The 17,388-nt window shown below is 39.9% G+C and overlaps 2 pseudogenes; one reads left to right on the top strand and one right to left on the bottom strand.

The window, feature by feature from the left end:
* Nucleotides 1-5,020: 5,020 nt before the first annotated feature.
* LOC111172097 (small ribosomal subunit protein uS14 pseudogene) lies at nucleotides 5,021-6,439 on the top strand (annotated as a pseudogene).
* An 83-nt stretch (nucleotides 6,440-6,522) lies between these two features.
* LOC111172098 (small ribosomal subunit protein uS9 pseudogene) lies at nucleotides 6,523-15,843 on the bottom strand (annotated as a pseudogene).
* Nucleotides 15,844-17,388: the final 1,545 nt, after the last annotated feature.

Genomic DNA, 17,388 nt, shown 5'->3' with positions numbered 1-17,388 from the left:
TCAATGGGGAAAACACCAAGAAGTAGAACAAGACAGTGAATTTTCATATTATTGAAATAATATTACTTCAAAAATTATCCTATGTTGGGTTCCCCCAGAAGTAGATTCTGAACCAAAGATTTGAATATAAGTAAGTGTAATATGAAGGTGATTCCACGCAGTTTTGGGAGAGGATTGAAAAGTGAGACAAGGAAGGATGCAAGTCAATAAACTGTATTTTATCATATGCAGGTTATCACTTTGGGCAACTGAGGCTTAGTCTTGCTGGGGAACTCTAGAAGTCATATAGATTACATTTCAGAGATATTCTATCTGAAGGGTGAGGAAGCGGAAATATTTATCCTCCAACCCCGTCAGTCATTGGCTGAGTGCATCTCCAAGAAGCATGAACCTCCTGGAATTTCCTGCCTGCTCTCTACACGTGTGAGGACCATAAAAAAGCCTTCAGGCCGTGCTGGTGTCCACTTCATTTGAAAGGGAATCTCAACTCTCAGAGAATCATGGGATTTTCTTTTCTTCCTGTAATTTCAGTAATGAAGCTGTAAGCAAGTTATAATCGTAACCTGTAAGCCTCCTGAGAACAGGATCCACATCTTGTTCATTACTTTATCCTCAAAGGGACTGATCATAAGTGCTCAACACAGTTAACATGATTTTGTAATCAATAGATTGAAATACTTTTCTGTGCACTACAGTCAGATTAGCCATGGCACTCTATGTTGCAGTGGTAAGGAGCACATACAGTTAAGTCCCCTACATACAAATGAGTTCCGTTCCGAGAGTGTGTTCATAAGTCCAACAAAGTTAGCCTAGATACCCAACTAACACAATCGGTTATATAGTACCGTACTGTCATAGGTTTATAGTACCTACCACCGCTGCTTTTACACTTGCTTCCAGACATCCTGGGCTTGAAATGAAGATACTGTACTCCTGTACTGTATACAGTAAAGTACACAAAACACAACCACTTGTACAGGACGCACGCACTTGACAATGTACGCCAGACACGTGAACTAACTTACATGATTGGACATGCAAATGCACGTTCCCATCTTTGAAAGTTCGCTACTTGAAGGTTCAGATGTAGGGCACTTACTGTACTCGGATCAGACTGTTTAGATTGTAGCCCGACTCCATCCCTTATTAACTATGTGACTTTGGGCAAATTTCTTAACCTCTCTTATTTTGTTTCTCTTATCTAGTACATAGATATAATCATAATTTCTATATGTAATTGTGTTGCTGTAAGGATTTAATGAGATAATTCATGGAAAACAATTACCATAATATCTAAAACTTGTTAAATGCATAAGACCTGTTAGCTATTGATACCACTAATCACTTGAGAAATGGCCATTAAGATTGCTCAGCACTTAAACTGACCATATTATGATTGGTGAAATCAAACTTCACACATATGTATGGTTATTATAAATGTTTGTTATCTTGTCCGACGCTGACTTGTCAAAACTGATCACTTTTCCAGTAAGAGATAGACATAACTTTACCTTGATCTTTTCACTCTTTAACATTGTGTTTTCAAATGTTTAACTTATTTGAGGAAGTAACCCTGTGTTTTGAGTTAGGTAGATATATCAACATGAACCATTTAAGTAGACAGTTTAAGGTAGGAGTTCAAATATTATTTTCCAACTTTACAGAGAGTAGATTTTATTATGTACCTAAATACCAATTGTGCTGTCTCTTGGATTTTATTTATGTAGTTTCCATTTCTGTCAATGGCTCATTTATCTTAGAATTCAAGGTTAATTTACCTTTTACTTTAAACTGTTTGTTAAATCCCTACTAGATAAGAAGCATTGTGCTGGATGCTCGAGGTGACTTAGGCCACTTTCTGCCTTCATGTACAATACTGGACATATCCTAGGTAGAAAGAAATTTACTCTAGAAGGAATTTTCACAGCATTCTCAAGAAAATATTGCCATAATAAATAATTTTCGGTATGTGGCACACAGCTTAAGCACCTTTTCTCTTCTTCCAACCCCAGTGGAAATGAAAAAGCAACATCCTTTATGAATATACTTGAAAATCATCATTGATTGTTTTTATTTTGTCTGTGCCAGATGGTCTGTTGTCTTTTTATCTTTTCAAGGAAGCTGCAAAAGGTTGTAGAAAGATTATTTAACAAGGGCTAAGAGAATCCAATCTGGTCTTGGCTTTGCCTCTAAGCCTTTGATTCAGTGATATCATAGACACTGTTAATAATAATTTCATTTAATGATATAACACTGTGGATCAGATCAGGAGTTTGGATGCATCTGAAAGAAAAACTAGGTAAAGTCTGGAATATAGATTTAGAAATATAACCACCAACTAATTATTACACAGAAAAGGGTCTGAAATAATAATCTAAGGTGGGCAGGCAAGGACTGAGTAGCATTCTTCTATATAGTGTCCAAGATCTGAGGTTTTGATTCAAGCAAAGTTGGGCATATATTATAGCAAATGAACACAGCAAGTAGTTAATGAAAATCCTATCTTCTTAAGGATGGTCCAGTAGCAGGAAAAAGGAGCCCAGGACTTCATCTTGGTGTCTGGGATTCAAGGGAGAAGATAAACGCAGGAAAAAAAAAAAAAAGAAAGATGGACTATGTAGTACAAAGAATGTGTCATCCAGAGACAAAATGGTGGCAGAGGGTGAAGATTTAGTAAAAGGAGATTGAGAAAACTTCTTTATAGGGCTCCAGAAGCAAAACTGGTCTCATATATTGGGGAGGGATGGGTAAATGATGGTGTATATTAGTTACCTATTGCTGTGTAACAAATTACCACAAAATTTACCAGCTAAAAACAATACACACGTATTATTTTCATAATCTCAACGTGCCAGAAATATAAGCAAAGGGCTTTGAGCATCTTAGAGTGTCTCAACCGAGATTGCAGTGAAGGTGGTACTCAAAGTTGGGATCTTATCTGAATGCTCAAATGGTAATGACCTGCTACCAAACACTATGGTGTTGGAAGGTTTCAGTTCCTAGAAGGCTGTTGCATTGAGGGCCTCCATTCCTTGCTGCCTGTTGACTGGGGGCCACCCTCAATTCTTTGTTCTGTGTGCCTCTCCACTGAGCAGTTCAGAGCATGGCAGCTTGCTTCCTCAAAACCATCAAGGAAAAGTGTCTGCTAGCACAATGTAAGCCAAAATCTTATGCAATTTTTAATGGAAGTGGACTTCATCACTCTTACTGAATTCTGTTTGTTAGAAGTTATCATGGGTCTAGCCCACACTGAAGAAGGGAGGGGATTACATAGGTCATGAATACTAGGAAATGGAGATAATTGGGGGTCATCTTAGAGTCTGTCCACTACAGGGAGCTAACATTTTATTGAGCATCTACTATGGCAAGGTATGACACTCGAACTGTTATGTACAATACTCATTTACTTGGAGGTCCAGCTCTCAAGTTGTGTGGACTTCAGAAGCATGGAAACAGGAAGGATAAAATTGTAACTGTAATAAAACTTTCCCCCTTTTGTACCGCAGTTTTTTTCAGCTGTAAGAGAACAGGGTCTGGATTAATGACTCATCCAGTCCTTTAGTTTCATCCTTTCAGGGCTTTCCATATGCCTGTCATTGACACCTTTCCCAGTTTTCCAGATTCCTTTTTAATTGTGAAAGCCAACATTATACTCACTTTTTATAAAGGGTTGGCTTGAGTGTGACAAGGTTATAAAGAGTTACTATAGTCTACAAAATGTACCTCAGCACAGCATTTCTGAAAAATAGAACATAAGCCACATTTTTGAACATCAAACAATTTTTCCATTAATTATGAAAATTTACCATAAAATAAGCCTATTCAAAAAAATTTAAAAAGAAAGGAAAACGATATAAGCAAGAAAGAAGGGATGAGGGAGAAGTGATAAGAGGTAAGGTGGAAGCAACTGAGGTTTATGGAACAATACTGTGTACTGGTCAGGATGTTAAGGGACATTAGACCTTGTAACTTTATTTTGAAATTTGAGCAATTATTTTTTCAAAGGCTTTCTCATATATTTTATATGCATCTATTGTCTTTAAAAACTCTGTCCCTGTGTGTTCCTTGCATTTTCTCCAAATTGTCAATTACCATCTCATATCACCCCACTCCCCTCCTCAATCCCTTGAGATTAATTTTGTAGAAAACATATAACATATGCCTTTGATAGCAAGCTCAACCTGTTCATATTTCTGCTCCCCTTAGTAGGAGAAAACATTCCCTCCCAGGATCCCCATGATAACTGGGTTTCAGATCTAATCATGAAAACCAGCAAGGAATTTCCTGGTTTGCTGTCTACCTGCCAATGCTGGTTGGAGCTAGAACTGAAATTCAGGTGATGTAGATTGTGATTCTCATCTTTCATGAATCAGTGAAGGTTCCAATTTGTGTTAGAACAGCCCTTCTCCACTGGGTCAGCAGCCTGTCTGGATTCAATCACAGTTTCTAGCCTGGGTTTGACTCGGTAGCTCAGTATAGACACACTTCAATGCATGGTCTTTTACTGCTCTAAGGCCAGTTTTCAAATAAATAACTGGCTAAATGATTTCCAGATGCTAAAATAAAAACTATACAGATGCAAATATATTACATTTAATTTCAAGGCTGTTTAGGGTTTTTACTGTGCCTAGAGAAGACAGCTATAAAAAATGCACATCACTTTAGCAGAGCATACTTCATCAATTACACCATTAACAATAACAATGTGGGAAATAAGGAGTGAAATTGAATATAATAAAGCAATGAAGTAAATGAATATAAACAAGAAATGGAAATCTCCAAGCAATGAATTAATATTGAATCATAGCTACCCAGAGTACTGTTCTGGTCTTTCTTGAAAATATGATGGTTCTGACTACCAATCAACAGGATTTTTAATCACTTTTCTCATAAGCAAGTTTTGGGACTTGTGCAACCATGCTCCTTTTGCCCTGTTCTCCCTATAACCCACGGTACACTCTCCCAAGATGGCTCTATGAGGGGTAGTTCAGGGAATAAGGAGCTCTCCTGTCAATCAGCCCCAAAACATTGGGTTCATTAGCACCACTCAGACTGTATCTCAGCACTCGTATAATGCTGGGTGAAAATGGATTAGTCATCTCCAAGGTTACATGACTGAATGTACAAGTGGGCACAAAAAAGGGGAGAAGTTAGGGTACAGATCTGTCCTCACTGTAGCTGGAAATGACATCCAATCAGAAATTGCCCACTGTATTTAAAAACATGTAAATCAACACTCAGACTAGGTGGCATTGGAGGAAGGCCTCTAGATATACAACATCCCAGAAAGAAATTAAAGGGAGAGTTTCACAAAAATCAGATTGATAATTTGTTTATGGAAGCCATGACCTTAAAAATGACATGATCTCATTATGTGTAAGCTTTTAAACTATGAATTCATGATGTTTCTTGGGAAGGTAGAAAGGAGAACTATGTCATTGAATGGGTCTATAAAAAATTTTAAAAATAGGACATTTAAATTAATTCAAAAATCCTTTAAGAGGAGAAAAGTAGAGCATAAAGGAGAGAAAAATAATCTAGCTTCATGTGAATTCATTTGATAAAGCTAAGAATGCTGAGTCAACTGTCTTTTTATAGCAATTCTTGTAAAGTCATGAATAATAATGGAAGCCCTTTGGTTCCAAACACATCACTTGACCAATGGGCTAAAATAACCATGAAGAGAGAAACCCACAAAGTTTAGTGAGGGGAGTGGGAGTGAATACAAATTTGATTCCGTCAGAGCTGAAGCAGAGAGAATCTCTTTAACAGTCGCGTCGGTATGATAGTGTGGACGAGGTACCTCTCCACACATACCTAAGATGGGAGGAGCTAGATACAAAGGTGCTGCGGCTGTCCTTTCATCCTTGTAGGTTTTAACTTGAACTTGAAGCTTTCTCTCTCATTAGATTTCCATCTCATTGCTTCTGCATCTGTATGTTCCCATTCAGCCTGGCTTCAAGTTGACAATTTATGGTCTTGTTTTTTTAACTCAGTAACTTCCCTTTAGTCTCCAGGTCTACCCATCTCCTTCAACCCTTCTCGTTAAAGCCCAGAGACCAGTGAACTCTGCCTCAGTATCCAGTACTGGCTCCTGATCCTGACTTCAACACCCCAGTCCTCAGTTTGTCTAAATGGAGGGACTGTATATATTCCTGCAGAACCAATTTGTGAGACCAAAGCAAGTTGTCCCGGATATAGCATAATCTCTGAAGATTCCACTGGTACATGTCTCTTTGTGTTGTGCCTCATTGCATCTGAGAAAGTAAGATGGGTCATCAACAGCTCTACTGGAGCCACCAGAGAAAATTCAGCCGGGGTTCTTGCCCATGCCACATCTGCTCAAACTGGCATGTATAATCCAGAAATACTGCTTCAGTATGTGTAGCCAGTGTTTCCTCAGTACATAAAGGATGTAGGTTTCATTAAGTTGGACTAGGTGAACTCCCTTGAATAGGCCATCCAAGACATCTACCTTACTGCAGAAACAATGCTAGCTCCTTGTACTTTTTTTTTGTTTTAAACTTCAAATCCTACAACCACTGTTTATTATAAAGGTGATCCTTGATCCTCATGATGGGTTCATCAGTAGGATTTCTGGTAGTGAGCACAGGCACCAGGACCTACAAACATTTTGGATTCACAGTAATGAGGATCAGCTGCCAGCAGGATCTAGTCATACAGGGTGAGGATGTCTTTGATCTCCACCTTGGAAGCCTCATCCATGTATTTCTGGTAATAGGCCACCAGGGCTTTGGTGAGGGACTGGTAGATTGTGTAAATCTGGGCCATGTGACCACCACCCTTCACTGAGACTCAGATGTCCACCCCAGAAAATCACTCCTTGCCCAGAAGCAGAACAGCCTTCAGTAGCTTATATTGCAGTGTGCATGGCTTGATCATCTCCAGGGGTGCCGTTCACCCTGATGAGGCCATTGCTCCATCTGCAGTGTGCCATGGCTATGGCCATCTTCTTGCTTGCATCTGAAGATCTGCACCAACTGCAGAGGGCCCTTGGATCACAGGGCTGCTGGTGTAGACAAGAGCTCCTCACCTCATAGTGCTGTAACCAGAAAAGTGTTACATGTACACATCTTTTGCTTGCATATTTTCTATCCTGCACTTGCTCTCCAACTTTGCCTTATGTCTCCCAGACTCCAGGAAAGAATTCAACTGTTGAGGTTGAGGGGAAGCCAGGAAGCATGGTGTAGCAATCACTGGGCAACAAGTGAGGAGACCTGGTTTCCAGACCTACAGATGCCACAAACTAGATGTGTGACCTTGAGAAAGACACCTAGGTCAGGTGACTCACTTACAAAATCAACAAGTTAGTCTCAGTCGACAAGGCTCTCCTTATAGCTCTAACTTCCAATGGGTTTTTATCAGAGAGATTTGGTATTTTGCTGTATTTAAGAATCTGTGTTTTCCAAATTCTAACTGGATGGATCAAAAGTGACAGGAACTTAGCCGAAGTTCTAGTGAAAGAATCTTTGCATCTTTGCCTGTAGTTTTCTCTCCCTAACTTTGTTCCCACCACAAAACTAAAGAAAAATAAAATATCAGTGGTTTATTTTCACATCTATGAAAAAGAAGCTTCCAAGAGACTTTCCATTCGTGCATTCAGATTTATTACACTATGAACCAGTGGGCTCCCGCTGCATTTATTTAAACTTCTGTCACTATAATTGTGAATATAGCCAGAGGTCTCCTGTGGACTGTGAGAAGAAATGCTGAATGGCAACAAAAGGAAACAAAGCAACATCTCACTTTCTATTCTCCTGGCTGCACCATTGGTTTTTAATGACATAAGAAATACCCAGAAGCTACAGTTGAGTTAAGCATGAGCATAAATAAAGTGACAATGCAGCAAGCTAAAACGCTCATATTCTAAATTCTAAAATCAGATTCCTTTCTCTCCAGGCAACCTTCAAGCTGAAGTTACATTTCTTCCCCCCTTACAAAATTTACTTTACCAGATTTCTTTTCTAAAATGGAAACTGTAGCTCAGGAAGCAGAGTGGACCTTGGGTGAAGTTCATCTTATGTCCACTCCCTTCCATCTCTTCTGTGCCCTTTGGCCCTGAAATAGGCTCTTTTCTCATCTTCCCCAGGAACAGAGCATCTTCAGGGTCTCTCAGGTCCCAAAGTAAGGCCAGTAACTAAGGATTACAGCAGTCCTAAATACGGAATAATTTAAATGGTTGCTCTCTTTTTGGTACATGTAGCTTATCCATAGAGTGATCAGGGGACTGACCGGTTCTAACTAACTGGCAGTTTACACAGTTAGAGCTAGGGCTGTCCAAAGTCTAGGGGAGGTGGTAGGAGCTGTAGTGAATAGGTGTCTCTAAGTTACAGTGGCAACACACACACAGTGCATCAGGTGAGACATGAACTGGGGCAGGTCACCTGAGATTCAGGTAGACAATTGTTATGAAGACCTGGATCAGATTGGCATCAATGAGATTCTGAATGAAGATGCCACCGGCATACGAAGCAGGGGATTAGGATCAGGGAGCTAGACTTCTAACCACATCTCCAGCACTGATTAACTTTTTGGCTTCAGGAGAAAAATTTCATTTTTTCTGAATCTGTTTTCTCATCTGAAAATATATTCATTTGGTTATTTATCCAAGTAGAGTTCCATTTAATATTTTGTGTGTGTGTGTGGTACACGGGCCTCTCACTTCTGTGGACTCTCCCGCTGCGGAGCACAGGCTCCGGACACACAGGGTCAGTGGCCACGGCTCACGGGCCCAGCCGCTCCGCGGCATGCGGGATCTCCCCGGACCGGGGCACGAACCTGCGACCCCTGCACCGGCAGGCGGACTCTCAACCACTGCGCCACCAGGGAAGCCCTTAATATTGTTTTAAAGAGTGAATAGTTGTAATTTACAGGCAAAGGGAAGAACAAGAGAAAAGAAACATGGAAATCTGAAAACACTCAGCAAGTTAAAAACCAGAAAATAATATGACCAAACTGCATGAACTTAAGAGCGAGGCAGATGAAGCTGGAACTATTTGTTGACAGAGTTGTGAAGAAGCTTTCATGTCATATTGTGGCATCAGAACCATGTAGGCTAGGCAATGGAGACACACTGACTGTTTTTAAGTAGGGAAATGGCATGATCAGGGGCATGGTTTGCTTTATTTCTTGGAGTATGAACAATGCTATGTCTCTTTTTAATATTGAAGTTTATTTACTTAAGCCTCCATTTCTCAGATAAGCAGGGACTCCAACCTTTTTCTCTAGACCTCCACCCTTTCACCAATAGTCTAAGACTAGTCTAAGAATTATATAACTAATTCCAAAGAGAATAATCGTGATCCTAAACAATGGACTACAGGCCGGGGGTGGGGGGCGGAAATGAGGTCTGTTTTCTGCTGCTTCTGCTTCTGTCACTGACGTTGTTGAAAAGTGGCTTTCTCATCTAGAGAAGTGGCTTCTTTATTGTTTTTTTAAATAAATTTATTTATTTATTTATTTATTTTTGGCTGCGTTGGGTCTTCGTTGCTGCTTGCAGGCTCTCTACTCTTCGTTGCAGTGCGCGGGCTTCTCATTGTCGTAGCTTCTCTTCTTGCGGAGCACTGGCTCTAGGGGCATGGGCTCAGTAGTTGTGGCTCGTGGGCTCTAGAGTGCAAGCTCAGTAGTTGTGGCACACTAACTTAGTTGCTCCGCAGCATGTGGGATCTTCCTGGACCAGGGCTCGAACCCGTGCCCCATGCACTGGCAGGCGGATTCTTAACCACTGCACCACCAAGGAAGTCCCATAAGTGGCTTCTTTAAATCTGATATTTTCCCTGCTCACTGCTGCAAGGATCACATTGCTTGATCTAAAATGGTTTGTTTGTTTTTTTAAGTGGAAAAAAGTGGAGGTTTCTGTCCAAGTTATGGTGACCTCATGTAGACAGGGAGCTCTACACCACCGTTACCCTGATCTTTCAAATCCAATTATTTTTATTTGTTTACACAGTCACTTCCCCAGATCTCCCAGGAAAGTTGTATCAGAACAAGTTCTGGTATCTACACTAGACCCACAAATTCCCTTTGACCTTCTTATTTTGTCTTTTGAGTCTCAAAGTCCCTTCTCATATTCATTCCAAGTCCATACCTATTTTCTATTACAGAAAGAGAGACATTTCTTTGTGGAGAAAAATCATGCTGTGTTACTACTGTATTTTAGATAACAGCCTGGAACAATTTCTCAAAGTGAAAGCAACCTGCACAAAAATTACATGGGGATGACTAATCAAAGAAATATAGATTGCTTAGATTACTGGGTCACTTCTAGACCCAATAAATGGGACTAAAAATGGGCTGGAAATCTGCATTTTTCAACACATTCTTCCAATGGTTTTTATGCACAGTAAAGTATGAGAACCACTTGCAGAGCTGTTGAGGATAAATAGACCAGAAGGACACCAGAGGTGGGAGACTGATTAAGAAGTTTTTGTAATCATATAGACAAGCAATTATGAGGGTTATTACTGTGATAAGGATTGTGGTAAAGGAAGAGAGGGAGGCATGCATGAGAATCATTTCAGATATAGATTTCAGAGATGCATTTCATCCGTTGGTAGCATTCAGATTGGAATCAAGTTGATCCAGCTTATAAGGGTGTATGAGGTCACCACTCTTATGAATGGTTCTCCCTGCAAATTCCCTCAGCTACTTTGCTTGCTGACTGGGCACAATGCACCTGCGTCCAACTGATTCAGCATTTCTACAGAACGGGGGCTTGGAAGTAGTTTTGGTTACACTTTTGATCATGCTTCAGCTACATTATTTTACACTCATAAGCACTAACACAAGCAGCTGGGATATAAAAGGAAGGCATCAAGGTGGATGGATGTTAGACAGACCCTATGCTGCGATAGCCAACAGGAGCAAGCCGACCACTGTCCACTTGAGATGCGAACACACATTTTGCAATTCATTCTGTTACCACATGACCCTGCCAGGTCCTGAAGGCAGCTTCCTGAAAACTCAGAAATCCTAAGTGTATTGCCATGAGTCCTCTTGTGCTTTTGAATCTTCAGTCTAAAACCACCAGAGTATCTACAAGGGATCAGCAGGGATGAAGACATGAAAGAACAGAAAATCAAATGTCACACATTAAAGCAGTAATCCCCACACTCTGTTTTAAGGGACATTACCTTTCGGGGGTTCAGTAGGTTTGTCTCAACAGCAAACACAATCAAGTAAATTGGTCAAATACAGGCTTGAACAATGTTAACCAACTCTCTCTACCTCACAACTACCTAGAACCGCTAACACAATAACGTGCACAGAAGCTGTAGGGTAACACTTAAGAATACACACCCTGGAGCAGGAATGCTGAGGTTCAGATCCTAATTGGGCCACTTACAAGGGTATCAGTCCTCTTTGTGCTTCAGTTTCCCTGTCTGTAAATGACAAGGAATAATCATACCTGACTCACAGAATTGTCAGGAAAATTAAATGAGATAATGAATGAAAGGGCAAGGGCAATGCTTGGCACATGGCAAGTACTCCATAAAACAAGCTTAAAAAAGAAACAAACAAACAAGAGGGCAAGTAGCACTTTGTGAACTGACTTGACCTAGAATGATTTAGGGAGTGATACAGGATGATTATATTTTTGGCTACCATTTGAACCCCATAGATATGACCATATTTCTTGGAGTCTTGGAAGTTGATCAGGGAGAGAAAAACATCAAAATGCTCTTCATTAATATACATTTTTCTTCTGGAGAACTTATTTTTCTGATTTCTAAGTCAGAGACTGTGGTTGGAACAAGATTGGGATGTCTATATGTAAACATGACTGTCTATAGTTTTTTTCTCTACTGAGATCATAAGAAAAAGAATAAAGTCTATTCCCCTGTATTTCTAACACTGGGCATTAGTGCCTCGACTATTGGAAAATTAAATAAATGCTTACTGAATAAATTTTCTTATAGATATCTCCTTAAGCAATTTGGGTAATGAGAGAAGAATTTGCTGTTCAGGTTATTTGCATAAAAATAAAACTGAAATTCCTAGGCGAATGGCTCACAAACCATGATCTATGGACCACTGGCAATCCAAAGTGAATTCCTTGCTTGGGTGACAACTTGAGAGGTCTCAGAGTAAACCAGATTGTCAGATAATGTTGCCTACAGGAACTTGACATAAAAATGTGTGATTCCTATTAAATGTCAGCCTTCTGTCTCTATTGGAAAACCCACTGCAGGAAAGTGCACTGTGACGAAACAACCTTTTAGTCAGTGTATGAATAGTCAATTATTAGGAATCTCTGGATGTCTGTAGCATAGGTAAAGTCATGTTAATTTATGGGAAGCAGTAGTTTTCAACTCTGTCTACATTTTAGAATCACAAGGATGGGGAGATGGGGGAAAGCCTTTAAAAAGTAATCATACTCCAATAAAGATGTTAAAAAAAAAAGTAATCATAGGGTCGCAAACTCAGAGATTCTAATTTCGTTTGTTATAATTATATTAAATAACTCGTTTGTGTCATGTTTCACAGAATATTCAAAGGTAAGTAGCCATTTTCTCTAAAGGGAAGATTGACAAGAGACTATCCAGGAGAATTTTAATAGAAAAGTTGGTAAGAAGAACATGAGAATACTTATGAACACCCAGTGGGTGGACTGCAAGTAGCACTTCTAGAAGTGGGGACAAGAATGAAAACTATGAGGTAGAGGCATAGAAAACACATTCTTCCTATGTCTCTTTTTTGCCAAAGGCAGTTAAGGGTGTTCCTGGCAATGAGCCCTGGTAGAAGAGCAGTGATGATCACAATGACAATGATGATAATGAATATAACGAGGAGAGTTAACAATTATCAAGTTCCCTCTATATAGTGGGAACTGGAGTTTTTCTTATTCCATTCTTACAACATTTCTAAGAAACAGATATCGAATGAGCATATCCAGTTTCCAGTACATACTAGTCACTATAATTTTTCTCCTCTCCCTTGTAGAAACAATTTGGGATACTTTGATCTTTAATAACTGTTGAAACCAGGAGTCAACCAGATGAAAAATTAATGGACTTTCTTGGGAAATTAAAAGCTGGTTCAATTATAAAAATTATTTTTCTAACTACATTTCCTTGATGCTCCAGAAGACATGACTGAAAGACAGATACACACGCACACAGACACACACACACACACACACATACCCCTCTCTTGTGAACTATTGACATTGTTATTTATGAAAGCCCTCAGGAAGAAGTCAAAGAATTCTTTTTCTAGTTGCCTGGATTCCAGGTGCTCTCAAAATTAGAAAGATGTTCAGCTACACCAAGCATGTGAGGCACTGACCCAATATCATGTGGAACCCGGTGGTCAACCAGAACACCTGAAGTGAGGTTTGAATCCAGATGGCCAGAATGATTCACTTTAGGGAAAGGCATTCTGGCTTATGTCTAATTGTTAATGTCTTCATATAGTTATCATAGTAGTTAAAAGTTCTCAATTATTTTCTGAAAACTTTGTGTGAAGGGAGCAATGCCTGAAAGTTTGTTCATTTTGCCTCTGAATCACACAGACCTTCCAGACAATCCATTTAGGAAACGTTTCTTAATTTTCTCACTTACCACTTTTGAATAATATAAAATAAATCTGTGCTCAGCTTTTGCCAAGACAATGCACTGAGGGCTACCAGTGTTCCCTGGGAATCATTACTTTGTTTTGGTTTGCTTGGGTTCAGACCCCTTGAGATGGCCCTTGAGTTTCAGGTTCATTTAAACTGCTGAGTTGGGCCTGGTTTCCATCTGCAACCATAAAATTTATTTGAATTTCTCCAAACTCAGCCCAGGTTTGCTGAAAACTCATCTAAGCGTTGGCTAGGGTTCATTGAGAGGTTTGCAGATCTACTTGATTATTTAGCTGTTCAGAGCCCCAATTTTCAAATTGCCAGGTGAGAACTTTACCTGGTTGGAAATACTCTCATCTGGAGTCACTTGCTTGCTATTCAAGCCCAAGTCTACAAGCTGCCTTTTTTTAAGTGTTAAGATATCTGAAAGGCAAATACATGTCTCCAAATCTCAGAATGCTTCTTGAATTTTTCCCCAAATGAATAGTAAAAACATACATTTATTAAACCCTTCTTGTATAGAGCATGTGCCTTTATTCCCTGCTAGGGTCTCCTTTTTCATTGGAAATTACTGAGATATGCTTTCCATCTGACTCATGTGAATTACAATTTAGCAAATGTGAATGAAGTGGAAAATGTCCTGATTTCAAAATCATTTAGAGACTAAAGGGTGGGTGGAGACAGTGGTACATGTGGAAGTATATGTGTGCCAGTATGGGTGGACGGATGCAGCTTTATGATTAAAGGCAGAAGAATGGATAATGGAATACATTTTTGAGTTATGGAGGGACATGCAGGGCAGTTTCTAGTGAAGTGTTGTGTCATAGATGAAAAAAATTTAGTTCCAAAATTTCAGAAGATTTAATACAATTTAAAAATTTGTCTTTTCAGATAAATTTTAGGAACAGTGGCTGATTTTATTTTTTCTCCCCCTCCTTCCTCCAACAAGCCTTGCTAAATCTAACTTAAACTCAGATACTTCAGAATGATTTATATCCAAGACATTGTCATTATTTTAAAACATGTTCTTCACTTGTAATAACTTTTGGAATACTGCTAATCACCTACTGTTTCTCCATATCCAGAGCGATACATATGGCTAAAATGAAAACTATAAGATTTAAAATTAGTTTGAGGGGCTTCCCTGGTGGCGCAGTGGTTGAGAGTCCACCTGCCCGATGCAGGGGACACGGGTTCGTGCCCCGGTCCGGGAGGATCCCACATGCCGCGGAGCGGCTGGGCCCGTGAGCCATGGCTGCTGAGCCTGCGCGTCCGGAGCCTGTGCTCCGCAAAGGAAGAGGCCACAGCAGTGAGAGGCCCGCGTACCACAAAAAAAAAAAATTAGTTTGAAATGATTATAGCTAACATTTTAAAAGATCATTTTGATGGATCTCTAGTAAAATTCAGGTTTGATGGTGCCAATATCTAATTTTACTTTGTCACTAAAAATTCCAATTAGGTATCATTGCTATAAATTTCACAGTCCAATAATAATTATATGAAAACAATTAGAAAATAAGGCAAAAATTAGAAGGTAAGGCAATGAGTTACATGGATAATAGATTATTTTGTTTAATTATTTTCTGGTACAGAGAAACCATTTCTCTAAATGTGCTTATAACACAAAACTGGCATATATACACATTGTTACAATTTTACACAGTGCATCCTGGTGAATATTCCAGTTACAGTTAGAGATACCTTTTAGAAGTTTCATAATTCTGCTATTTTTGTTGTTGTTGTTGTTCTTTTGCGGTACGCGGGCCTCACACTGTTGCGGCCCCTCCGGCTGCGGAGCACAGGCTCCGGACGCGCAGGCTCAGCGGCCATGGCCCACGGGCCCAGCCGCTCCGCGGCATGTGGTATCCTCCCGGACCGGGGCACGAACCCGCGTCCCCTGCATCGGCAGGCGGACTCCCAACCACTGCGCCACCAGGGAAGCCCAATTCTGCTAATTTTTATCTTCTCTATGAAACTTAAAAATGTTTGCTACTTACAAAGTGCATATTAGTCCCAATGATTCACACATAAAAATTCACTTTTAAATCAGGGCATACTCTATGAAGCCTGTCTTCAATGGTAGTTCTGATTCTAGAGAAAAGGTATTTTTCGTGGCATAATTATTTTCATCTATTTGGCCTCATTACCCACAGTTGGTGGAAGCATCCACGGCTAGATTCCACGCCTTTGCCGTAGACCAGAATAATCCACTGATTTCCTTGGGCACTTTGGAAATTAATGGCGTTGTCTAACATTTTCATTCCTGATCTGGCTTGTAATCATTGCCCTCCTGGTTTGTGTGATGCTCCCCAAATGAATGCAGACCTCAGGTCATTTAACCCTTTCCCAGCTTAGCCACCTCTGGATGCTTGCCACCCACAGTCTACCCCCCAAGACAGGAACCTACAGTGCTCCATTTTTTAAGCTAGTTTAAATGTGAACTCACTTGCACCAAAAGAGATTAGGGAAGAGATGTCTGAGATTAAAAATGTCAAAGGCGTTATCTTTGTCTCAAAACGTGTATAACTGCTAAAGGACCTAGCTGGAAAGTATTTAAGCAAAGAGGAAAACAATCCACAATATTTGTGTCTGGTCCTTTAATCTTGTCTTTATCATTCCAGGAAAAAAAAAAAATAAGAATTATATTTTAAGAAATCTGTGTGTAAAATTCAGGGTTACTGAATATGCTTATCTCATAAAGATACTTCTAGAAGTTCTAAACACAAAAGTAGATGTTTCCTCTGAAACAAAAGTTTTAATTTACAAGTTTTTTAAGGTTATAAAAATTTATTTGCATATTAAAAAGCCTCTAGTTTGGCCGACCTTTTAAGGAGTTATATACATTCTGTATTCATCAAACATTTATTCATTCCATCCATGATTTAGTCAATGTTATGGGTTAAATTATGTGTGTCCCCCCTGCCACCCCACTCAAAATTCATGTGTTGAACGTCCTAACCCCCATTTCCTCAGAATGTGACTGTATTTGGAGACAGCCTTTTTACAGAAGTAACTAAGTTAATATGAGGTTGTTAGGGTGGACCCTATTCTAATCTGAGTGGTGTCCTTATAATAAGAAGAGGTACGGACGCAGACATTCATAGTAGGACGATGGTGTGAAGAGACAAAGGAAGAAGATGGCCATCTATAAGGCAAGGAGAGAGGTCTGGAACATGTCTTCCCTCACAGCCCTTGGAAGGAACCAAACCTCCTGCCACCGTGGTCTCAGACTTCTGGCCTCCAGAACTGTGAGAAAATCAATTTCTGTTATTTAAGCCACTCAGTCCACAGTACTTTGTATAGCAGCCCTAGCAAATTAATACAATCAATGAAACTGCATTGGGCAATCAACCATATGGAAGGTGTGCTAGGTCAAGTTGTAAAAAGAATGCCAAGAAGATTTTAAGAGCTAGGGATACTAAACACTGATACACAAAAATGAGACAGTGAAGGGGAAAGTGATGTGGTGGGGAATGGAAGGGAAGCAACATTTGTGGAATAGCTGTACATGGCAGCCCTCTGCAAATTGTTTGACATGGGTAACCCAATATAGAACATACCAACGACCCAAGGAGGCTAAATGGTCCTAATGACAGTGGTGAATACAGAAGGTCTCTTGGCCAACCCCACACAGAAATACAGGAATTCTTTTTAAATCTCTCTCTTTCATTTCCTTAAGGAGGAAAGAAGATCCAGGGTGAGGAGGGAGCAGCTGACTCGAATTTGCCGTTTTGGTCCTTGTGATTTCTGTACAGGAGCATCTTCCAAGTTGATGGAAGGGCTGGGTGGCCTTGAAGATTCTCTCA

Source organism: Delphinapterus leucas, chromosome 8 (assembly GCF_059928025.1).
Source record: "Delphinapterus leucas isolate spDelLeu-1000000601 "Yukka" chromosome 8, BTC_Dleu_Yukka2, whole genome shotgun sequence".
NCBI lineage: Eukaryota > Metazoa > Chordata > Mammalia > Artiodactyla > Monodontidae > Delphinapterus > Delphinapterus leucas.
The sequence above is the reverse complement of the archived record's forward strand: the minus strand, read 5'-3'. Positions and strand labels throughout refer to the sequence as shown.